General features: G+C 39.6%; 1 protein-coding gene and 1 long non-coding RNA gene across 2 annotated transcripts in view; one reads left to right on the top strand and one right to left on the bottom strand.

Annotated features, from left to right (window-relative positions):
* Nucleotides 1-26,334, top strand: part of CALU (calumenin) — a 229,850-nt gene that overhangs the window by 59,285 nt on the left and 144,231 nt on the right. The gene's annotated exons all lie outside the window — the stretch shown is intronic.
* LOC138160445 (uncharacterized) lies at nucleotides 6,373-26,096 on the bottom strand. The gene is made up of 3 exons (XR_011168146.1): nucleotides 25,953-26,096; nucleotides 8,971-9,078; nucleotides 6,373-7,291 (listed from the first exon to the last, which is right to left on the bottom strand). It is a non-coding gene; the product is annotated as an uncharacterized lncRNA (long non-coding RNA).

Consider the following 26,334-nt stretch of genomic DNA (forward strand, 5'->3'; position numbering starts at 1 on the left):
AAGAACAGACAAATTTTCTAATTTTCAAAATACAGGAGCAGTATAAAGAGAGAGAGAGAGAGAGAGAGAGAGAGAGAGAATGGCTAGAGAGAGAGACAGGGAGAAAGAGTTTGTGGAAGAGTGAACTTAAGATTTGAGAGTAGAATATTTTGTTGTTACTGTTATTACAAACTAAACAAATTAAACTAGTTAGTACAAACTGTTTATGAACTGAGTGTGTCATCTGACTCATTAGTAAAGGTAGAGACTAATGATGTGGTTTGGGGAGGGTTCTAGTCCATAAAGTCTGTCAGATCCAAGATAGCTAAGTCGGTGTCTGTGGGTGAGGAAGGTCCTGGGTACTCTTTAAGTACTATCTCTCCCTTTTAAGTGCTCACTATTTCCATACTTAAATTTTGCCAGAGATCAACAGAAAGTTCATCATTGTGTATTTCCAGAATTTATACTGCTCCTGTATTTTGAAAATTAGAAAATTTGTCTGTTCTTCTTGTCTATCTTCCATTCTTTATGATTCTTCAAAGATTTTTGGTTGTTTTCATATTCTTTAAGTTTATTCAGTACCCTGGGATATAATTCAACTAGAAATTTAAACATATTTAAAAACAGTTTATCTTCTTCACTCAGCTTGCTAAGAAATTAAATTTTTCACAAAAAAAACCCATCAGAAATTTGTCAGAAAATATATTGCCAACAATGCCAGAAGAAAGAGAGAAATTACATTTAAAATCATTTCAGGCATTATAAAATACTTGGTAGTCTATCTGCCAAGACAAACCCAGGGACTCTAAGAACACAATTATAAAACACTTTTCACATAAATAAAGACAGATCTAGAAAACTGAAGAAATATTCATTGCTCATGGATAGGCCAAGCCAATATAATAAAAATGACAATTCTATACAAATTAATTCACTTAGTGTCATATCAAACTACCAAAGAATTATTTTATAGAGCTAAAAAAAATTCATCTGGAAGAACAAAAGCTGAAGAATATCAAGGGAATTAATAAAAAATGTAAAGGAAGAGGGGTTGGCAGTACCAGATTTCAAACTATATTTCTTCTTTTTTTTTTTGGAGGTAATTGGTTTTAAATTACTTGTCCAGGGTCACACTTGAACTATATTTCAAAGTGGTAATCATCAAAACAAGCTGATACTAAGAATAAGAGTGGTGGATCTTTGGAATAGATTGGGGACACAATACACAGGTGTAAATGATTATAATAATCTAGTGAAACCCAAAGATCCAAGTTTTGGAGGAAAGAACTCACTATTTAACAGAAAATTGCTGGGAAAATTAGAGCACTTTGACAGAAACTAGAAATAGACCAACATCTCACACTGTATACCAAGATAATATAAAAATCGGTACATGATTTAGACATAAAGGTGACATCATAAGCAAATTCAGGGAGCACAGGCAACTTGACTTGTCAGATCTATGGAAAAGGGAAGAGTTGACCAAACAAGAGATAGAGAGGATCATGGAGAGTAAAATGGGTAATTTCAATTACATGAAATTAAAAGGTTTTTCATAAATAAAACCAATACAACAAAAATTAGAAGGGAAGGAGGAAACTGGGAAAAACAAATTTTTACAGCAATTTTTTTCTGATAAAGTCTTCATTTCTCATATAGAAAACTCAGACAAATTTATAAAAGGGTCATTCCCCAATTGAAAAATAGTCAAAGGACATGAACAGGCAGTTTTCAGAAGAAGAAAACAAAGCTGTATATAGTCGTATGAAAAAATGTTCTAAATCACTTTGGTTAGAGAAATGCACATTAAAACAACTCTGAGGTACTACCTCATACCTATCAGATTGGCTAATATGACAGAAAATGGAAATAACAAATTTGGAGGGGATATGGAAAAATAGAGACACTAATGCACTGTTGGTGGAATTGTAAACTAATCTAATCATTCTGGAGAGGAATTTGGAACTATGCCTAAAGGGCTATAAAACTGTACATACTTTTCGATCCAGCAATAGCACTTCTATGTCTGTATTCCAAACAGACTAAAGAATAGGACTTACATGAACAAAAATATTTATAGCAGCTCTTTTTGTGGGAGCCAAGAATTGGAAATTGAGGGGATGTTCATTCATGGGGAATGACTAGACAAGTTGTGGTGCATGATTGTGATGGAGCACTATTGTGCTATAAGAAATGACAAGCAAAATGCTTTCAGAAAAGCCTGGAAAGACTTACATGAACTGATACAGAATGAAGGGAGAACATTGCACACAGTAAGAACAATACTGTGAATGACTTAGCTATTCTCAGCAATACAATGAGCCAAAACAATTCTGAAGGCCTTATGCTGAAAAATGCTGTCCACCTCCAGAGAAAGAACTGGTGGAATATGAATGCACTGAAGTATATTTTGTAAAAATGTCTCTATTATTTTTGTTTGTTTGGGTCTGTGGTCTATAGAAATATGTTTTGCATGATTTCACATGTATAATTGATATCATATTGCTTGTCTTCTCAATAGGGGGAGGGGCCTGAGGAAAGGAGAAAATTTAGAACTCACAATTTTTTAAAATTAATGTCAAAAATAAATAAATAGGAAATTTTAGAAAAAAATTATTACTCAGATGCCTATCAACTGGAGAATTACTTAGTAAATGTATGTAAATAGAGTAGTATAGATTTTTACATGTCTTTTTTTTTTTTTTTTAAAGCAATTGGGGTTAAGTAACTTGCTCAAGGTTACACGGCCAGTTATTATTTCTGGGTGTGGTGCTGAGTATCTGAGCCCGGATTTGATCCAGGTCATCCCAACACTGGAGCCGATGTTCTTACTCACTGAGCCACCTGGCCGCCCCTAAGCAATCGAGGTTAAGTAACTTTCTCAAGGTTACACGGCCAGGTGTTTCTGGGTGGGTGCTAAGTGTCTGAGCCCGGGATTCGATCCCAGGTGGCTGTGCTACCTGGCCGCCCCAATTTTTACATGTCTTAATAATAATAGCTAACATTTATATAGCACTTGAGATATATGTGTCAAGCTGTGCTAAATACTTTTACAATTTTTATCTCATTTTATCTTCACAACCACCCTGGGAGTAAGTGCTATTATTACCCCCATTTTACAGATGAGGAAACTGAAGCAAACACTGTTAAGTGACTTGCCCAGGGTCTCACAGCTAGTGTCTGAGGTAGGATTTAAACTCAGGTCTTCCTGACTCCAGGTCCCACACTGTCCACTTCACTACCTACCTTCAGTAGATACTAAATCAAATCCAGTTTAGCAGAGTACCTGGTACTCAATAAACATTCATTTCCTTCCTTCCTTAACTGAAGCCCAACTCCAATACCTCATCAGAAGTGATAAGTTTGTTTCTTGAAAGTTTTGCCATTGAACATAAGCTCTGACAGGTTCTACCAAGATGGAAAGGTTACAAGTATGGGCCTGCTGATGACTTGTGTGAGGGAGAACCGCCCTCACCAAAGATAGACTGGTTCATCACCAGATAAGTGGTCCAAAAGTGATGATGTGGCCATAGCAACTCACGAACACTTTGAACACTTTCTTCTAAGGCGTAGTAGGAGCAATGCTGTAACTCCTTTCACCCTTTCCCCAACAAGTTGGGCCGGTTTTTTCCCTAAAAGGTATTGAAACCACCCTTAAGATTTGATTGACTTGAGGGACCAACGTTGTGGTTGTTGAGTCATGTCCGATTCTTTTTTACCTTGTTTGAAGTTTTCTTAGCCAAGATATTGGGATGATTTGTCATTTCCAGCTCCAGCTCATTTTATAGATGAGAAAACTGAGGCAAACACAGTTAAGTGACTTACCTCGGGTCACACAGTTAATAACTGTTCAAGGCCAGATTTGAACTCAAGATGAGTCTTCCTCCAGGCCCAGTACTATATCCACTGCACCAGCTAGCTTCCCAAATGGACCAACAGTTCATACTTTTGATATCACCCTGGTCATGTTGGTACAAAACATCCACAAGGATCTCCAGGTGGAATCCCTGATGTTTCACTGGTAGATCACAGTGGACAACTCTTCTATTCTGCTGAATCAACTGGAGGTATCCTCAATGCCTTTCCTTATTGAATATCCTTCTGCTATGGCTAAGTAAATCTCATCTGGCCAATTGTCACATGACTTAGGAGTGTGTCATTTTTTGCCACTATTTAACAAAAGCTACCAGGTACTTGGCCTGAGGCAAGTCTACCTCAAAAAGAAGGTTGCATGGGGTTAAGGTCCACATCAGTGGAAGGAATACATATGCCAGTGAAATGAGAAAACCCTGAAAGAGATCTCCAGAAGGACAGGACCAGGGTGACCATGGGGTGTTTGCCGGATTTGAATGCCTGAGGGGTGCTTCACCTAGCAACCACCACTCTGCCATGAGTCCCCACTGAAGCAAGGAAGAATCATGTCAGAATCACCAGCACCAGGTCATCCAGGGAGTTAGGCCAGTAACCAGTCTACAGACCTGGCTGCAGCTGGACAAGTGGGAAGAGGCTGGTAGTCTGCCAAGCCTGTGTCCCAGTGTCCCTAGGGCAGTTCTGCTGTGAAGCTATAAACAGTCAGCTGCAAGGGCTCCAAGCTGCTGACGCACCTCTCTTTCTCCCTCAAAGGGATCATTTTTCCATGATATTGTCAGAATTTTTTTTTAGCAAAGCTTCCTTACATGCTGAGCTGTTTTCCCTGGTAGAGGCTCTGGACATGAATTCATACCTATCAATTTATTGGTAGAACGTAAGCTCATTGATGGCAAGGCCTATTTTTCCTTTTGTTTCTGTATCTCCAATACTTAATACAGTACCTTGCACAATTTGTACTTAATAAGTGGTTATTAGTACAGTTTGTTCACTTTTTTTCAGTGGGGAAATGGAAAAGGAAGATGAAGAGAAAAGATGTTTGTTAATTTAAAATAAAATAAATTTTTAAAAAATAATAATAAATGTTTATTGGTATGTTTTTGTTCATCTTTTAATTTTTCCGGTGGGGAGGTAAAAGGGGGAATATAGATGTCTTTCATAATTTAAAACAAAATAGACTTTAAAAATAATAAATATATTTTGGATTGTTGTTGAATTTTTCTGAACTTTATTGAAATTTGATTTCCTAAAGTCAGGAATATAATGTGCTCGTAAATAGCATTCCCTCCTTTAACTCTAAATGAATTCTGAAATGGCATGTTCATTTCCCTGAGAAGGTTCTGGGTGCCTTCCTCTTTTTTTTTTTTTCTTTTTGGAGGGGGGAATGCAAGGCAATTGGGGTTAAGTGACTTGCCCAAGGTCACACAGCTACTAAGTGTTAAGTGTCTGAGGCCAGATTTGAACTCAGGTCCTCCTGACTCCAGGGCTAGTTCTCTATTCACTGCATCACCTAGCCACCCCAGTCTCTTCCTCTTAACCAACCTTCTTTTGATCAGTCAGAATTAAATCTCGAGTAGCAATCCCCCTTGTTACTTCTTCTGGTACTTTATTTGTTTGTTTGTTTATATTTGTATATAGTAGTAAAATATAAAATTTATCAGATGCCTATCAACTGGGGAATGACTTAGCAAATGAATGTCCATAGAGAAGCATGGGAAGACTCATATGAACTGATACAAGGTGAAATAAGTAAAACCAGGAAAGCAATCTACACAATGACCACAACAATGTAAATAGAGAGGGCAACAATGAAACAACTGAAATCGAACACTGATTTGAAACTATGTCCAAAGAGTTACTAAACTATGGGGTGGCTAGGTGGCACAGTAAATAGAGCACCAACCCTGGAGTCAGGAGGACCTAAGTTCAAATCTAACCTCAGACACTTAACACTTAGTAGCTGTGTGACCTTGGGAAAGTCACTTAACCCCAATCGCCCTAATTTCCCCACTGCAAAAAAAACAGAGTTATTAAACTACACATCCCCCTTTGACCCAGAGACACTACTACTGCATCTATACCACAAAGACATCAAAGAAGGAAAAGGACCTATAATTTTTTTTGCTTTTTTTTTTGGAGGGCAATTGGGGTTAAGTGACTTGCCCAAAGTCATACAGCTAGTACCGTGTTTCCCCGATAATAAGACCTATCCCGAAAATAAGCCCTCCACGTACTGTGTAAGATTCCTCTAAAATAAGCCCTCCCCCGAAAATAAGCCCTATTGAGATTGCTACTGTAGTGAAGGTGATCCCCTGCGCTACACGCTACATTACGGTACCCTCTGTATGCACCGTTTCCCCCCCTGGGTGAAACGCACACCGCACTCCGAGCTGCATCCAATTAGAGCTGCAGCAGTGAGCGCATCATCCTGTTCTTCCCCAGTGATTTGCTTATTGAATAAAGGTACATTTTTTTGTTCACATTTACCTGTTTATTAAAATTGCTGTCAATGTTCATTAAAATAAGCCCTCCCCTGAAAATAAGCCCTCTGGTGTTTTTCTGTCCAAAAAATTAATAAGACAGTGTCTTATTATCGGGGAAACACGGTAAGTGTGTCAAGTGTCTGAGGCCAGATTTGAACTCAGGTCCTTACGACTCCAGAGCCAGTGCTCTATTCACTGCGCCACCTAACTGCCCCAAGGACCTGTAAATATATAGGACCTAAAATATTTATAGCAGCTCTTTCTGTGGTAGCAAAGAACTGGAAACTTAGGGGGTACCCATTAACTGGGGAATGACTGAACAAGTTATGATATATAAATGGAATACTTCTGTGGAATAGTGGAATCATGAAATATTATTATGCCATATGAAATGAAGAGAGTTTTAAGAAATACTTGGAAAACTTGTATGAACTAATGCAGAATAAATTAAACAGAATCAGAACAATATTTATAATAATAGCAATATTATAAAGACAACTTTGACAAATTCAAAATCCACAATCAACACAATGACTAACCATGATTCCAGAGGACTCATGATGAAACATTCTACCTACCTCCTGACAGAGAAAAAAGGTACTCAAGAGTCAGATATAGAGAGCTAGAGAGATATAGGCATGTGTGTATATATAAACATATTTACATATATACATACATTTTTGTTATTCTTTAGTCATTTCAGTTGTGTCTAACTCTTCATGACCCCATCTGAAGTTTTCTTGGCAGAGATACTGGAGTAGTTTGTCATTTCCTTTTCCAGTTCACTTTACAAATGAGGAAACAGGCAAATAAAGTTAAGTGACTTGCCCAGAGTAACACAGATGAGTTGTCTGAGGTCAGATATGAACTCAGGAAGATGAGCTTTCCTTACTCCAGGCTCAGTACTCTATCCACTGTGCCATCTAGATGCCCCCTTTTTACATGCACATATTTCCTTTTTTCTGGAGGTAGAAAGAGGGAAAAGGCAGGAAGAGAAAATTAATGTTTATTCATTGAAAAAAATAAAAGTATATTTTAAAAAGAAATTGAGTGATGAATTAAAACAACTCTGAGTTTCTGCTTCATACAAATCAAATAGATAAAATCAGCAAGCAATAAAAATTACAAATGTTGCAGGGCTACAGAAAAACAAGACACATTGATGTCCCATTGACAGACCTAGGAATTAGTAGAGATAATCTGGAAAGCAACTTGGAACTATGTTCTTAAACTATGCATATCCTTTGACCCTATACTCTAGTAGGTATATGCTCAAAGGAGTCAAAGAAAGGGGAAAAATTCCATTTGTACAAAAAGGCTTATAGCAGTTCTTTTTATAGTGACAAAGAACTGGAAACTAAAGCAATGCTGGTCATTTGAGGAGTGACTGAACCCATTGTACTATATGAATATAATGGAATACTCTTTTGCTAAAAGAAATAAAGAAGGGGGTGGAGCCAAGATGACCGAGTAGAAGCAGGAAATTTTGTGACCTCCCCCTACAATCACCTCAAATACCTATAAAATGTGACTTAAAAAATTTTTAGAACTACAAAACCTACAAAGTGACAGAGAGAAACAAATCTCCCACTGAAGGCAGCCTGGAAGGCCAACAGGATGGGTTCATTGAAGCAGGCTGGGAGCTGAGTGCAATCCCTCATGAGCCTGGTGGTTTTGGCCCCAGGGAGCCATCTGGAGCCAGAGCAGACTCCAGGAGAGTGAATCAACAGCAGCTGTAGAGGTTTCCAGACTTTTCAACCCATAAACACCAAAAAGAAAGTAAAGGGTAGGGGCGGCCAGGTGGCTTAGCGAGTAAGAGCACCAGCTCCAGTGTTGGGACGACCTGGAGATCGAATCCCGGGCTCAGACACTCAGCACCACACCCAGAAATAACTGGCCGTGTAACCTTGAGCAAGTTACTTAACCCTGATTGCTTAAAAAAAAAAAAAAAGTAAAGGGTAAGTTGGAACTCTTGGAAAATAAGGGTGTGGTCTGGTCCTTGGCCCTGGGGGGTGAGAGGTGGCAGAGGCAGGGCAGCTGCAGTGTCTGCTGCATGGCTGCCTCAGGAGCCCCTAGCCTACAGATTGTAGGGGGACCAAGTGACCATTCCAACGATAATTGCTCTTGCTTTGACCTGCTTGGATCTGGGTCGCTTTCTTGGGCAGTGGTCCTGGGGTGAGAAATGCCAGTTTACCAGTGGGGTGTCTGTAAAGAGGGCACCCTCCTCAGACCTCTGACAACATTTGCAAAAACCCCAGCAATTTGGGACAAATCTCTCCTTTCTGGAAGCAGAGTTCTCATGGCAAAGAGCTCAAAAGTCAAGTAACTGACTGGCAACATGAGGAAGCAGAGGAAGAAAGGCAAGCAGAGCAATGAACCAGGAGAACAATTTATACTATAAAACTATTGAGTAATGGGTGCCAGGTGCATGTGCAGACCCCATAAACTTGTAAATGCAACACCGCTTCAACCCACCCAGGGTTACCCCCTGGAACCCTGAAGAGCAGTCTGCTTCTGGGAGAGAGAACCAATATATAATGTTACAATTGTAAAGACAAAAACTTAGAAAGACTTGAGAATTCTGATCAATATTATTACCAACTACAGTTCTAAAGGGCTGAGGATAAAACGTACTACTTACCCTCTGGCAGAAAGATGATGGACTCAGTGTGCACAACGATACATACGTCTTTGGAGGTCATCAATATAGAAAGTTGTTTTACTTATTTATTTATTAAAAGGATTTTTACTTTTTTGTTGTTGTTCCAATGGGAATATGTTGGGAGGGAGAAAAAACAAATACTTATTAATTAAAAGTAAAATAACTTTTTAAAAATCCTTTGAAGGTGTTGCAATTATTACAGTCCTCCACTTGCTTCTATGTTGTTATCATCTCCCTTATGCTGGACACTATGTCTTTATTTTTTGGACTACATCTGAGAGTTCATTGGCATAGGGAATTTTTGGTAATGAGACTTCCTCTTCCCTTGTAGATTGGTAACAACTCTGTAATTGTCTTCTAGAGTAGTCTGGGTTACTAAGAGGTTAAGTGACTGGTCTCTGATAACACTAGTAAATCTCTGAGAACTTGGATTTTCCTGACTGTAAGTCCAGCCCTCTATCCACTGTGCCAAGCTGCCTCTTCCACACAGCTCTTTCTGACTCCAAGAGTAGCTTTCCGTTCACTAAATCAGGCTAATTCTCCCTGACCATGCCTTTATTAATTCAGCTCATGATCACATTAGGAATTTTTGGCTGTCATGTCACATGGTCTACCCATCTTGGCTTGTCCCGGATGAATTATTCTCTCTGTCTCTGTCTCTCTCCCTTTTTCTGTCTGTCTGTCTGTCTCACACACACACACACACACACACACACACCACACGAACACACACACACACACACACACCAGAGAGGGAGAGAAAGGGAGAGCTTGGCTAGGTTACCTTTGGTGAGCCTGGAATCTTGGCTCTTTGCCCCAAACCCAGGTTTTACTCTCTCATGTTTTATAGTTCTTGGCCACTAGATGTCTAACCAGACAAGTAAATGAAAACAAGCAAGAATAATGGGCCTGTTCCTCTGGGTAGGTGAAGGGGGGAGGAGGAGGAAATCACCTTCTATTTTTATAATGTTAAATAAAAGATTATGTGCAATAGATCAGTATTAAGCCAGGCAAACATACAGAGCCCAAACCAACAGCAAGAAGGTTAATTACCTAACCAGCCCCCTTAATATATGTGCTCAGATTTCTATTGTAACCTCAGTATGGGGCACCACCAGGAGAGATCAGATACCCCCTGGTCAAGTAGCTACCTTGGCTAGAGCCCACCTTTACTTCTAGTGTCTTGAGGGTTCTTTGCTGTATGCATTCATTTTTAAAAATTTCTTCATCATGGTATCTGTTTTCCCCCCTAATGAAGGCAGCTAGATGGTGCAGAGAATAGAGCTCTGCTGAACCTCCTTGAGAAACCAGAGTTCAAATCTGGCCTCAGCACTTACTTGGGAGGTGAGACCACAGGAAAATCATTTAACCTAACCTCTGTCTGCCTCAGTTTCCTCATCTATAAAATGAGGACAATAATAGCACCTACCTCCCAAGGTTATTGTGAGGATAAAATGAGAAAATACCTTTGAAATGCAAGCAAACCTTTAAAGTATTATATGGATGCTAGCTATTATCATCGGTCCTCTTGTCTTTTGGTTATAGTTAAATATAAGGGCTGCCCCTTGCCTGCTGCTGCACACACACACAAACACACACACCCCTCTCCCCTCTTCCTGCCCACCCCTCCTCCCCACACACTTGGGAGAAAGCTCATTTTAACCTCTCCCCTTCCTTGACCTTTAACAAATAGAACCAACTCCATTTGCCCATTTTTACAGTTATACATCCAAACACACATAAGTTATTTACCACCACATCTAAGACATTTTTGACAGTTTCCCTCCTACTTTTCACACACAGGCCTTCCAACAACCTCCCTGATCTCCACCAGAGCCATCCATGGAAGTAAGTTGTGGCCTTTCTGGGATTTGAGGAAAGCAGAAAAGGCCTCTGACCCCCAATATCTCCTGAACTGTTTCTCAGTGCCTCAAATTTAGTCATTTTAGATGCATTCCTTCATTTTGAAAGTTCTTACAGTCTTCCAAACAAAGCCCTAACTAGGAAATCTTTTGTTTTTCTCCTTTACTCCTCAGTCCTACCCCTGGGAAGGGATTCATTGTCAGCTAGCAAAAAGCAAAAGGTCTTACTCATTTAGTGGGGGGTAGAGGTAGAATTAAACCTCAGGTAGCTTGCAAGGGGCCTGAATGTTCATCTCATAAATGAAGGAAATGATCAGATAAGCAAAATGGAAAAGAAAAGTGAATGGTGAGTGGCAAGAGGTGGATCAGGGAGAGAAGCAGAAGGGGATAGACCTAAGTTTCCTCCAGCCCCACTATTTCATAGTTTCCTATTTTAATTGATTATTCTTGCTAAACTCCAATGCTTCTATGTTGCTAAAGGACAATACGCAACCTATAAAAGTTGTGGGTTGGGTTAAAATGAATGAATAAAACATTTATTAAGTGCTTACCAAGTGCAAGGCACTATGCTAAACTCTGGGGATACAAACAGAAAAGTAATACCATCCCTGTCCTCAAGAAGCTCACAGTCTAATGAAGGAGACAACTTATGGGTGGTTTCAGTTACAAGTCAAATGGAGAGACCCTTAGATGCAGCAGCTAGTGATGCTTCTTCTTTCATGTCATTTCCATTGATAAAATCACATCAGTAGAAACTGATCAATGTCAAAGACTTTGGTGGCAAGAACTTTCTTTTCTGAGTTTTCAGTAGCTCTGATTGTTGCACCTACAGGAAGTTAGTTGCCAGGTATGTCACCTCAGGAGTGGTTTCCCCGGATGAACTTTTAAAGTTGTTAGGGATCTACTTTCAAGGTCCCTTAATAAAAAAGCAAATAGCCCTGGGGAGGGATTAGTTGTTCTCCCTGAGGGTAAGAGCTCTTGCTAATTTAATGGGGGAGGGGAGGGTGTTTGAACCCCAGGTAGCATGCCTGGGGCCTGCATGTGTGACTCATAAATAAAGGAAATGATCAAATTGGCCAAATGGAAAAGAAAGGGAAATGGTAAATGTCATAGAGATTTCAGAATATAGGCACATTAATGCACCACTGCTGGACATGGAAACTGGTCCAGTTTTTTCTGAAAGCAATTTTGAAATAGGTCCCAAAAGTTACTAAATTATGCAGACCCTTTGAGTCAGCAATATCTTTACTAGGTCTATATGCCCAGGAGATTAAAAAAGAAGAAATAGCCCTGTATGTCCAAAAATATTCATAGCAGTTCTCTTTGTGGGAGTAAAGAACTGGAAACGAAGGGGATGCCTACCAATTGGGGAATGGTTAAACAAATTATAGTATATGAAAGTGATGAAATACTATTGTACTGGAAGAAATGAAGAGAGTTTCAGAGAAACCTGGGAAGACTTGTATGAACTGATGCAGAATAAAGTAAGCAGAATTGGGATAACTGGGTATACTATAATGTCAGCTTTGTAAAAATAAGCAATTTTGGAAGACTTAACAACTCTGATGAATGCAGTAATCAACCATAATTTTAGCAGACAGATGATGAAGAATGCTATGCACCTCCTGATAGAGCTGATCAATTAATATATGAATTGAGACACACATTTTTGGACGTGACCAACATGGGAATTTGTTTGCTTGTTTGTTACAAAGATTTTGTCTTTCTTATCTTTTCTTTCTTTCTTCCTTCCTTCCTTTCTTTCTTTCTTTCTTTCTTTCTTTCTTTCTTTCTTTCTTTCTTTCTTTCTTTCTTTCTTTCTTTCTTTCTTTCTTTCTTTCTTTCTTTCTTTCTTTCTTTCTTTCTTTCTTTCTTTCTTTCTTTCTTTCTTTCTTTCTTGCCTTTGGAGGACAACAAGTAACTTGCCCAAAGTTACACAACTAGTTTTTTTTTGTGTTAAGTGTCTGAGACTGGATCCGAACTCAGGTCCTCCTGACTCCAGGGCCAGCGCTTTACTCACTGCACCACATAGCTGCCCCTCTTTTCTTTTTTTTTAAGTGGAGGGGGGAGGCAGGAGGAGAAAAAAGGCTTGAAAATTACAAAAATAAAATTTGATTAAAAGAAAATGGGGGGGAAGTTTGTTATTATGATGTTATGTAGCAGACCTTAGGCAGTCTTTTGGTCTTACCCAGACCCCTGACAATAGAAGGAGACAGAGAGAGAGAGAGAGAGAGAGAGAGAGAGAGAGAGAGAGAATATGTCTGTTTCTATCACTTTCTTTCTTTCACTCTCCTGAGTAACAATTACCTCTTCTTTAATAGATTCCCTATGAGGGAGTAAGAGGCAGTAACTAGAGGTAGCACCTACCGTGTTTCCCCAATAATAAGACACTGTCTTATTATTTTTTTTGGAAAGAAAAACACCAGAGGGCTTATTTTCAGGGGAGGGCTTATGTTGTCCTGCCTCAGCTCTCCTCCGCGGCACTGCTCTCAATGGAAGAACAGGATGACGCGCTCACTGCTGCAGCTCTGATTGGATGCAGCTTGGAGCAAGGGCGTGCATTTCAGGGGGGTGGGGAACGGTGCATACAGAGGGTACTGTAATGTAGCATGTAGCGCAGGGGATCACCTTCACTACAGTAGCAATCTCAATAGGGCTTATTTTCGGGGGAGGGCTTATTTTAAAGGAATCTTACACAGTAAGGGGAGGGCTTATTTTCGGGATAGGTCTTATTATCGGGGAAACACGGTAGCTAGGTAAGCTTGAGCCTAGGCTTTTTGATGTCTATTCTGCTTGGTGTTTTTTGGTCTGATTATAGGTGACTAACCTCAGTGATCTTGGGATGGACATGCCCAGGCCTAGAGGAAGTCTCTCAAGTTTGAGAAGTCTGAAGAGTCTGTATTCTCATTTGTTGCTAGCTGCACTACAGGAAATACCCTCTCTACATCTACTATAGCCTTCTTAGAGGTGAAGATGACCAACAACAGGAAGATATGAGGTCAGAAGACAATGACCTGGAGGAAATTGTTTGGACAGTGCAGAGTCATGGTGAAATGCCAATTTAGCAATCCCTCAAATTGCATTATGCTCTGTTTTTTTAAACTACTGGGAGAGCCTAAGGAAGAGATTGTGAACTAGAAGCTATCTCTTTTTAAATTACACAACTTTCAGGGTATAGAGAAAGACCAAGGGATGACCCAGAGTTTACTATGTCATATCAGTGCCAAGTCCATTAGCACTGAGCCATGTATGTCCTAAGAAGTTGCTTGGGGAACTCAGGTACACATTCTATGGAATGGACCTTCTAAGCCCAACCACACACATGTTCTATGGACTTCCATCCCTGATATACTAGAGAAGCAGAGGGTTTAGGAACCTAATGGGGGAAATGGAGAGGGTCAAAGATAATTTCTACATAATTCACAATTTTCCTAAGCTAGGGAAAGTCATCCCACCCTTTACCTCTTGTCAAGGACAAGTGAGCAAATTTAGATGTCATGACACAGCAAGGCTGATACACTAAAACACCCAAACTAATTGAATGTGAAACAATGCTAAAGAGAACCACTTGTAAAGGACTGGCAAAGAGAGTAGCTACAACCTATGGTACCCAACTCAGACCCTAGTAAGAAAGCCAGAATCCTCAGGTGTTTGTGTCAGTATGTAGAAGAAAAAGAGAATTGAGAGGCAAAGAAATGTTTAGTCTGACTTCCTTCTGAGTTTGAGAAGCCAGGAAACATCTCTCCTCCTTCATCAGAGACCTGGGGAAATGAAGGGTATCTTTGCGGCTTGGGATAGGGAACTAGAACCCAAACTCTGTCTAAGTAAATTGTTTAGTGGTGTATGGCGTGATTTAGGGAGGACTAGTACCTCTGGTGTGAGGGCTTGACAAGCCCTTTGCAGGGCTGCTCATCCATCTGTCACCCAATTCTCCCCTGTGCCTCCAAGAAGCTGGAGTAGGTGCAGTGGCCATATCCCAGCAAACCATCTCTTCAGATGGGCTAAACCAGGTTGAGGGTAACTGACAGGGTTTAAACCCATTGGTGAGTTAGGGACATGCCTTCACCAAGTATGTAAAGACTTCCCCAGGGGAATGGGCAGATGAGAACGATTTGTTCCAATGGTCATGAAGGTAGCAAGGGCTGTGGAGCACTCAGACATCAAAAATGCTAGGTCATACACTGCATCCTGGGCCGTAGCCAATTGTCTTGACTTTTGTTCTGCCATTGGACCTCCTTGACTCTGGAAGAGAGAATGAGGCTGACAACTTTGTGCCACTCCACCTCACTTGAATCCAATTAATGTGCAAGTCAAGACATCATTCACTCCTGATGTCATTGGTCTACTTCAAAAATAAAGGATGAGCAACAACAATAGTTCTTACAATCAAACTGAAATTTTAAAAAGTGGATGTGGAGGGGGGAGAAGATTGAAGCGCTTTGACATTGAGGCACTGGGAGTAAAATGGTGGGGCAGAGAAACGTCAAAGAGCATTACATAGTACTATTCAGTGTTAGGACAAATATTTTCACTAGCCCTAGGGTCTGATACAGTGATTGCTACCTCTCCTCAGCGCTGTCTTAGTTCGGATCCCCACTCCCACCCCACCATACTGGTACCTCGAATCGCTCAATAATTTAAGTGGACAACATTTATTGAGCTATTATACACAGTTACCAACGGGGACACCAGGATGAATAAGACCGTCTAACTCTCAAGGAGCCACAGGGGGGAAAAAGAGACATACACAAATAATGATGATTCAGGTAAATTCAACAAACATTCATTGAACACCTACTCCGTAAGATACAGTGCTAGGTGCTGGACACACAAAGACAAAAACGAAACACCCTGTATCCTCAAAGAAATTATATTCTACTCAAAGTGTAGGTCCAAAGATAGGTATAATCCATAAATAGACCTAGAGATTTGCTCAAGGAATATTTGCTACACAGAGGAGCTGGTCCCTAAGCTGAGTCTTGAAAGAAGATAAGAATTCTAAAAATTGACACTAGAAGAAAGCACATTTTGGGAATAAGGGATGATGCGTGCACAGGTATGGTTGTGGAAGACATTATATCAAGCTCAAGGAGATGGCACATCAAGTTCAAGTTTGGAGAACAGCTACTAGTTTTGCTGAATCATGGAGTATGTGAATAGGAGTCTGATGAAATAACACTGGAAAGCAAGGTAGGCTTCTAAACCTTTGCATTTTATCCTACAATTTCCCCTCAAAAAAATTTAATATCGGTATCACTGGCAGCCTTTAAGCAGGGGGATGAGATGGTTCAGCCTTCATCTTAGTATAATGATTTTGGGGTGAAAGAAAGATACAATAAAAAGGGAGATATCTAAAAGGGGGTGGTGGGTGGGACTAGAGACTGTATCATGTATCCAGAGTCAGATGTATCCAAATATGTATCCAGATCAGAGGTAAGACAGCCTCTAATGTTTTCAGTTTCCTTAGTTCCACCCCATCTAAGGCTACATTGTTAGCTATTGTGAAGGTATCTTCTATACATGTATCCAACAGTGGTGGTGCTGCTTGTTTGTTGATTCCTGAGAAGGCTAGGAGAACTGTCACTCTCTTTTATTCATCTTTTTTGAAGTCTGGGCTCCTCTTCCGTTTGGGCATGCCTTCCTCTCCAGCCATGCCCTTAGCTCCTCTCCTCTGGCCATGGATTTCTTCTCAAATCAAGCCCAGAAGATAGTAATGCTCTGCCTTGATGCCAGCCCATTTGGCCACAGCAGACTCAGGTCCTGCTGATACAATTGTCCAGAATAAACAGTGAAAGTATCCCCTTTGCACTCTGAAGTTCAACAGTACTGAAATTGAACTCTGGCAAACATACTGCAGTTTGAAATCTTTCCCTCTCCTCCTAGACTTCTCCCTAATCACCTCCTCTCCAGTTCATTGGAACTCTGGTAGCTAGGTGGCACAGTGGATACAGCACTGGGTCTGGAATCAGGAAGATTCATCTTCATGAGTTCAAATCTGGCCTCAGACACTTACTTACCTGTGTAACTCCAGGCAAGTCAATTACCCTTGGTGGCCTCAGTTTCCTCCTAATGAGCTAGAAAAAGAAATGGCAATCCACTCCAGTATCTTTACCAAAAAGACCCCAAATAGGGTAACAAAGAATCAGACATGTAAGATGATAAATAAAATTTAAAAAAACAACAAAGATAAGCCTCCTGTCCCAGGGGGAAATGTCAGGCTTGTTCTTTTTGGAAGAGAAGAATGAAAAGAGAGAAGGGAAACACAGAGTAATAGTAGGTTCCAGCCTGAGTCCTCACGCAGCTGCCCGGTGTCTAGCACTTCATATGATCAAACTAAATGGTCTGGGACTCTGACGTCCTAGCTTCCACTCCTCACAGAATCTGTTCTCCATACCTTCCCCTCTTTGGATCCTCCATATCCCCATTCCCAAGTTCTCCTTTCTTGCTTCTCAGTTTTTCCTCCCCACAATCATTCAGCATGTTAGGGCTAGTTTGTCAAAGTGAGGGCTGCTGGGATTGAAACTTGAAACAGGGAACTATGGCAGACCTCCATCCCAAATTAGCAGATGTCCTGTTATACCTTGTCCCTCCACTGAACTGCAAGCTCCTTGAGGACAGGGACCATTTTTCTTTTGTCTTTGTATCCATAGCTCTTAGCCTGATGCATGGTACATGATGGATGCTTCAAATTCCTTTTTTGATTGACTGATTGATAGTACCCACCAAATGTAAAAATGCTTAGAGGAAAGCCTCCAGTAGTCACTATGGAGCATTTCTGGAAGGATAAGAAGGCATAGATCCAAGAACTCAGACTTCAGCATGGTGCATAAATCCCTTCACTTGGTCCAGAAGTTTTTCAGTCGTTCCATCACTGTTTTTCCACTGCCATGCTCAGGTTTGTCCAGTTCCCAGCATAACTGGGAACTTCTCGAAAATCTTGTGCCTATGGGTATTCAGGCCACCCTCCAAAAGATATAGTCAATGATGTCTTTTCATAAAAACTTGATTCTCTCTACATTCTTATATTTTTCTCTAATCTTTTTTTTTCTTTTTTGGCCTTTTCTTAGAGTCTGCCCCCTTTTCAAGGCATTTATCCATCATCATTAATGTGGTATCCGTGAGGCCATAAGGACTCAGGGCACTGCTGGTGGCATAACTCTTACTTTAGCAAACTCCCCATCATCCTAGATCTCTGAAACACTTTGAACTACTTTATTAGGGAAATGTAGCTTGGAGCAGGATGTTGCAAGGTGCTATATACGTATCAGCCACAAGGTGGTGATCAAAGCTCAAGCTGTGTCACTTCACTCCACTGCATATACACAAATCACGCTTTGTTGTCCTAGCCTTGAGGTAGATGCTAGATTCTACCTGAGGATGTACAAGTTTCCAGGCTTCCCCTAGAGCCCTGAGTTCTATGTTAAAGTTTAGGGGAATTGATTAATTCTTTAAAAGTCATTTATAACTCTTTTGGCGTATATGCCTCCAGGCACTTTCAGTTCCAATCTTGCTTCCTTTCTTAGTATAGTCCCAAAGAACTCACTTATAATGTGGGTTAAATGCATTTTCTAAAGTGAACTAGAAAGCAAATTATTTTTTAAAAAAGAATTTTTTTTTAATCTCAAAGAAAAAGAAAGTCCTAAATTTTTTTTAACAACCTAGCATTTGCGCACAGCCCCTTTTTTTAATTTTGAATTTCCAGTTCTCCTACCCTCTGTCCTACTCTCTGCTTCCTCATTTTCTCCCCCTCATTTTCACCATGGGGACAGACATTTATAACTAAAAACTATCAAACATTCTCAGTATCAGAGGTCAAGAGGAGGGAGGTTGGTGAGGAGAAACTACTTCAGCACTATGCTCCAGTCCTTTCTTCTTTCATCATCACCAGCAATTCTTGAATTTGGCTTCTGTGGGATGTGAAATAAATTCTTGATTAGATATCATGTCTTCTTTCGTGTCTAGGTTGCTTCCTGACTCCCAGAATTTCCCTACAATGTCCCCAGAAACCTCTCCACCTTGGAAGCTGACTTCACCCTTGAACTTTACACAGTGGAAGTACCCTCTCCTCCTCCTTCTGATTAGTTAGTTCTTCCTAGAATCTCCATTTTAAGGAGGACACCTCAAATCAACCAGGTTTCAAACTAAATGTAGAATTCCAGGGAATATTAAGGAGAGAGAAGGTTTTCTTAAATGAGCAATGCAAAGGAATAGAAGAAAAAAATTGAATAGGAAGACAGGAGATGTCTTCAAGAAAATTAGAGATATCAAGGGAACGTTTCATACAAAAATGAACATGATAATAGATAAAAATTAGTAGGGACTTAACAGAAGCAAAAGAGATTAAAAAGAGGTGGCAAAAAAAACCAGAAAGATCTTAACATCACCAATAATCATAATGGTGTGGTTCCTGATCTAGAGCCAGACATCCTGGAGAATGAATAAAGTCAAGTGGGCCTTAGGAAGTATTGCTAACAATAAAGTTAGTGAAGGTGGCAGAATTCCAACTGAGCTATTTAAAATCCTAAAAGACAATACAGTTAAAGTTCTGTATTCAATATGCCTGCAAGTTTGGAAAACACAACAGTAGCCACTGGTTTGGAAAAGATCAATTTATGTCTCAGTCCTTAAAAAGGGCAATGTTAAAGATTGTTCAAATTACCAAACACTTTCACTCATTTTACCATATTGATAGCAGAAAGTGAAGAGGAATTAAGAAGCCTCTAGAGAAGAGTGAAAGAAGTGAGTATAAAAGCTGGTTTAAAGCTTAACATAAAAAAAAAAAAAGCTAAGATCTCAAAAACTGCTCTCATCACTTCCTGGCAAATAGATAGAGAAGAAATGGAAGTAGTGTCAAATTTTATATTCTTGGACTCAAAGATTGCTGCAGATAGTGACAGCAGTCATGAAATTAAAGATACTCCTTGGAAGGAAAGCTATGGCAAATCTGGACAGCCTACTAAAAAGCTGAAACAACACTTTACCAACAAAGGTCCATATTGTCAAAGCTATGTTTTTTTCAATAGTAATATGTGGTTGAGAGAGTCTGACTATAAGAAAAGTTGTAACATTTTTGAATTGTGGTAGATGAGTCCCTTTTTAAATTAATTTATTTATTTTTAATTTTCAACATTCATTTCCACAAGATTTTGAGTTCCAAATTTTTTCCCCATCCCTCTCCTCCCCCCTTCCCAAAATGGTATACAATCTGATATAGACTCTACTTATGCATTCATATTAAATATGTTCACATTAGTCATGATATAAAGAATTATAACTGATGGGAAGAACCACAAAAAAGAAGAAACAAAACAACAAAGGAAAAGGAGAGCAAACTGTATGCGTCCATCCACATTCAGACTCCAAAGTTCTTTCTCTGGATGTGGATAGCATTTTACACTGTGAGTCTTTTGGAGTTGTCTTAGATCCTTACATTGCTGAGAAAAGCTAAGTCTATCAAAGTCAGTCATCAAACAATGTGGTTGTTACTGTGTACAATGTTCTCCTGGTTCTGCTCATTTTACTCAGTATCAATTCATATAAATCCAGGTTTTTCTGAAGTCTACTTGTTCATCATTTCTTATAACACAATGCAATTCTATTGCATTCATATACAACAACTTGTTCAGTCATTCCCCAATTGATGGACATCCCCTCAATTTCCAATTCTTTTCTACCACAAAAAGTGCTGCTATAAATATTTTTGTACAAGTGGGTCCTTTTGGGGCAGCTAGGTGGCACAGTGAATAGAGCACCAGCCCTGGAGTCAGGAGGACTGCAGCCTCAGATACTTAACACAAAAAACTAGCCGTGTGACCTTGGGCAAGTCATTTAACCCCAATTGTCCTACCTTCTACCCTCCAAAAAGCAAAAGAAAAAAAAAAGAAAAAAACAAATGGGTCTTTTCCCCATTTGGGGGATACAGACCTAGAAGTGGTATTGCCGGGTCAAAGGAGATGCAGTTTTACAGTCCTTTGGGCATAATTCCAAATTGCTTTTCAGAATGGTTTGATCAGTTCACAACTCTACCAACAATGCATTGATGTCCTAATTTTCCCACATTTTCTGCAGCATTTATCATTTTCCTGTTATATCATGTTAGCCAATCTGATAGGTGTGATGTGATACCTCAGAGTTAGGTAGGGGTCCCTTTTGAGAGTCCCTTAGACAGCAAAGAGATCAAATCAGTCATTATTTAAAGAAATTAACTCTGACTATTCATTGAAAGGAGAAATACAGAAGCTTAAATGCTTTGGCCACATAATGAGAAGACAGGACTCAATGGAAAAAGACCCTGATATTGAGAAATATTAAAAGGAAAAGGAAAAGGGGACAGCAGAAGATAAGATGGATAGATGGTGTCATGGAAACAATGAACATGAATTTGGACAGACTTTGAGAGATAGCGGAGGATAGAAGGGCCTGGCATGCTGCAGTCCATGGGGTCACAAAGAGTCAGACATGACTGAATAACCAAGCAATAACAACAACAACCAGGCTTCGATGCCCTCCCCTTTACTGTGGCTTCCTCTTATATATTGTTTTCTCCCATTAGAATGTAAGTTTCTCGAGGTCAGGGATTTTTTATCTTTCTGCTTGTATGTGTACTGAGCACAGTGCCTGGCACATTGGGTTAATAAACGCTTACCATATGTTTACTGAACCTAGACAAGTCTACTACTCCCTACTTCCATGCTCTGCAAATTAATTCCCCCCGAGCTATTATAATATAGTCAGATGCTTTCTCCTGTCAAGATACTATTAGGAGATAGCCTGTTTTTCAGAACTAAGTCCCGGCACGCAAGCTGTGCCCTGAGGTTGGCATAACAACAATCCTTTGCACCTATCTTCTGGAACTGATGGTCTGTGAATTGAAGCAAGCATCAACAGGCCCAGACATGAATCCCTGCTATGAATGGACTTTTTGGCACCAGACAATCTTGCCTCACTGTTACCATTGTGCCTCACTATTATTGCTGTACTACACTCACTATTTGACTCTTTGTCTAGCCACAAGCATATAGCCACACTAAAGTGGGTCCCACTAGGGGCAGGGCCCCAACACATGCTTCTAATCTGCCTCCTTGCTTGCAAGTTGTTTCTTTCACTTTGAAATTAAATTTTCTGTTTGACTCCTGACTTTCCTGTCTCTAGCATGCTCTGTTCGGCTCCAGCCATCCACAGGTTGGAGGTGAGTTCAATCCAGTTGACATCCCATATCTCCTCCTCTTGTGTTATAGGCATTCCTAGAAGCATGAGAGAAAGAAAGCCCCAAATCACTTTGCATAAAGGCAAAGAGAAAGAGAAGAGAGAGGAAAAGAAATGGAAGAAAAGAAAAGGAATTATATAATATTAAGCATGAGGATTTTAGAAACATGAAAGCTGGATTTGAACTTCTGCCACTTGGCTAATAGACCCATACCAGCCTATAATTAGACTTTGAATAGCCACAAGACCTCCAGAAACCATGCTTTGAGAAACAACCCACTCAACTTTAGAATTCCTTCCTGAGGGACTGGGTTTTTCTGCTTAGTGAGTACAAAAGTGCAAATTCACATGGTTCATCATATTTGACCTCAGCCATGCTTCACATTTCAACATGGCTGTCTTCCTGCCATCAGTCCCACCATGTTGTACATACCACCACCAAAACCACCACCACCACCTCTTCCTCTGAGAACCTGATCAAATCAACATGCCTGTTGCCACTGGGAAGGGTATGCAAATCTACTTTCCTAATGCTCTACTCACCATCCCTATAACTTCCCAAACCAAAATATCCCTCTCTGGTCATCACTCCTTTATGTTTTTTGTTTTGTCTTCAATTAAAAAACATTTATTTTCTCTCTCTTCTATTTCTCTCCCCCATATCCCATACAGACTAAAAAAAAAGAAAAAGAAAAAAACAAGACCATTTTAACAAGTATGCATAGTTGAACAAAACAAATTCCCACACTGGCCATGCCCAAAAATGTAAATGTGTGTCTCATTCTGTGTATTGAGTTCATCACCTCTATGACAGGAGGTAAGTAGTAGTCTTCATCATCAGTCCTCTGAAGTCATGGTTAATTATTGTGTTGATCTAAGTTATTAAGCCTTTCAAAATTGTTTTTCTTTAAAATGTTGTTACTCTGGCATAAATTGTTATCCTGCCTATACTCATTTCACTCTGCATCAGTTCATACAAGTTATCCCAGGTTTCTCTGAAATCATTCCCTTTCATAATTTCTTATAGCACAATAATATTTCATTGATTTATCTATTATAATATGTTTTCATTCCTTAATTGACAGGTTTCCCCCTTAGTTTCCAGTTCTTTGCCACTACCAAAATAATGGCTATAAATATTTTTTTATATATGGACCATTTTCCCCTTCTTTGATCTCTTTGGTATACAGGTCTAATAATGCTATCACTGAGAATTCTCCTATATCATAAGCACCTTAGTGGCAAGGACTCCCTAGATTTTGTATTTGTATTCCCCAGGATTTAATATGGTGCTTGACACATATTAAGCAGTTAATAAATACTCTTTTATTCATTCATTCATTTATTCATTCATTCCTTCATTCATTATATGGCCTTTTAAAAGTCCCTCTGGAGAGCATATTAGTACCATATCTCTGCTGGGGCTATTCCCACTCTACACTTCTCTCTGGTGCCCAGGATCCAGAAAAGTGTGAGAGGAAAACCCAGTACAAGCAGAAAACTTTAGACAGAAATTGTAGCTTCTTTGGACATTCTTTCTACCTTCTGGCACCTAGGTAAGTTCAACTTAGGAGAAACCTGGAAACACCTTATCCTTTGCCACCTTTTCCAGTTTTATCTGCTTCTTCTCTTGGCTGCCAAAATAGTGGCCCAGGGGGAACTGTCAGTATATCCCTTGTACCCTACAAGAACTTCCAGACTCCACCCCCAAAATTACTCAGCCATAGTCTTTTGGCCACGATCCTCCTCTGAAGCTCGTTTATATCACCCATCCAGATACTCTTGCCATTATCTAGTGGTCTCCTGATCACTCTCCCTCCTTTCTCAAAGAATACAGAACCTAGAAAATAGTCTTTTCTAACCTTTCTGTTCCTTTCATCTTGGGGGACCTGGTGACTATTTATATCAACATTTCTTCAAATACCATCTTCTCTCAGTTCATCAGCTTCCTCAGTTCCTATCATCTGCATCGACACTACCTCAGTCAGCTACAGTGATGATCAGACTTTAGACCTCAATCACCTGAAACTCTTCCACCTCCATGATCATGACCTTTGAAATTCCCCTTTCTGACCACAGTTTCCCTCCTTTCATCTGTCCCTCTACCTCATCTCTCCTAAATCTGCTCTTTATCCTCACTGTGGGTTCCAGTTCCTTCATCTTTTCTATTTTCCTAGTTATCATCCTGTTCTGGCCTAACTCTCCTTTCTCCACAATCTTGACCCTATAGCTGACCAATTCAACAAGGTACTGGATTCTTTGTCTCCAGTCTTCCTTACAGTCACACTCTGCTAAGTCTCATCCCTGAATCATCTCTACCATCTGCCTTCTCTATTACTATTCTCCAGGTTTCTGAACACTGTAGGAAAGCCGCAAAATTCTGCCACTAAGGGTCCACTAAAAATTCATGTTATCCTGAAATCAACTAAACCCTCAGTGCCGCATAGCAATCCTTTTGTTCTTCTCTGATTGGCTCTCCATCATGCTCTCCAAAGATGTTATTATAGAACTTCTCCTCTCTTCTACAAATACCGATAAATATGAATTTGAGTATGAAAAGTAACACATTAAACAATTACTAAGTGATTGCCCCATGCAAAGCACTGTCCTAGGTGCTATGAGTACAAAGATGAAAACAAGCAATGTCTAAACTCAAGGAGCTTACAATCAAGGAATGGAGGAGGGGGAGCAGAATTCACATATACACAGACAAGTGTATTACAACATAGAATACAGCAGAGGAAAGATTCTAACAAAGTGTTGTAGAAATAGGTAGGGAAAGGAGGCATCACTTCCAACTGAAAACACAAGAAAAGATTTTCAAAAGAAGGTAGAATGAAGCAAAAATGCTGAGGTGAGAAAGCATGTTTTTGGAGGGATTGGCTATAACATAGAGTCTTTTTTTCTTTCATTACTTGTTTTTTATAAAAGTGGGTATTTTTTGATAGACTGTCAGAAAAATAATATGACACCATAGTTCATTCTTTTCTTTTTTAAGGTTTAATTTTATTTTTTCATTTAATCAATATCTTCTATCTACTTCCCTTCTTCCCTCACACATATTTTTAAAAAATCATAAAACTCTTGCAATAAATATGTATAGGCAAGAAAAACTAATTTCTATGTTGGCCATGTCCAAAAAAAATATATGTCTCATGATGTAACCTACTGAGTCAATCATCTCTCTGGCAGGAGGTGGGTAGCATGCTCCATTATTAGCATCCTGAAGTTATAGCAGGTCATTTCAATGATCAGTGTTCTTACATCTTCGAATATTGTTTATCTTAAAAATTGTTATTTTTATTTTATTAATTGTTCTCCTGTCCCTGCTCAATTCACTCTGCATCTGTTCCAGATATTATATATATATATATATATATATATATATGTGTATATATATATATACATATATATATATATAATAACCTTCCCAGGTTTCTCTGAGACCATCCCTTTCATCATTTCTTATAGCACAATAATATTCCTATACGATAATCTGCTCAGCAATTCCTCCAATTGATAGGCATCCCCTTAGTTTCCAGTTCTTTGCCACCACAGAGCTGCTACAAATCTCAGAGAGGATTCTGGAATAGATGTCAGGTATTCATCTACCCCTGCCCTGAGTCCCACTGGAAAAAGCTTGTCATTTCTTTTGAGCAGGGTCAAATCAATACTAAGTCAGAACTTGTCCCTAAAAGGGAATGTGTTTGGAAGAGCCATTGTAGTAATATTCTCTGGGTTTTTAAAAGTTTCATAAATAATACCATAGAGATGGGGACTGGACTTCTGATTTCAGATCACAAAAGTCCCAAGTGAGTAAACTTTTTCTAATAATGCAAGTTGAAACTCTTTTCGCACCTTCTGGTCTTAGAGCACTAAGTTTAAGTGACTTACCCAGGGTCACATAACCATCAAGGATCAGAAGTCTTCTGAGGTCAACACTCCCCTGAACCATTGCCCTAGCAAATTCCGTCCAAGATGCAAGATCTCTACTCTCAGAGGCAGAGTGGGAAACTGAGAGCATGGAAATGCCTGGCATTCTCCTTCCCTTCCTCTAGGGTTAATTTAATTCTCTGGTGGGGTGGGGCTGGACAGGGTGAGGACAGAATTTAGTAACCTGGACCTTTCACCTACTTCCTCCTATTCTAAGGCTGAGACTCCATTTATTTATTTATTTTTAAGTCTGGAACTCTAGAAGACATTAGGTGGGCTCCTCTAGACATGCAAATACTTCAACATACTTAGACAAATAATATAGTTTGACAGAAACACACAG

Source organism: Petaurus breviceps, unplaced genomic scaffold (assembly GCF_028583685.1).
Source record: "Petaurus breviceps papuanus isolate PSGF00001 unplaced genomic scaffold, PetGlider_PUasm1.0 181, whole genome shotgun sequence".
NCBI classification, from domain to species: Eukaryota; Metazoa; Chordata; class Mammalia; order Diprotodontia; family Petauridae; genus Petaurus; species Petaurus breviceps.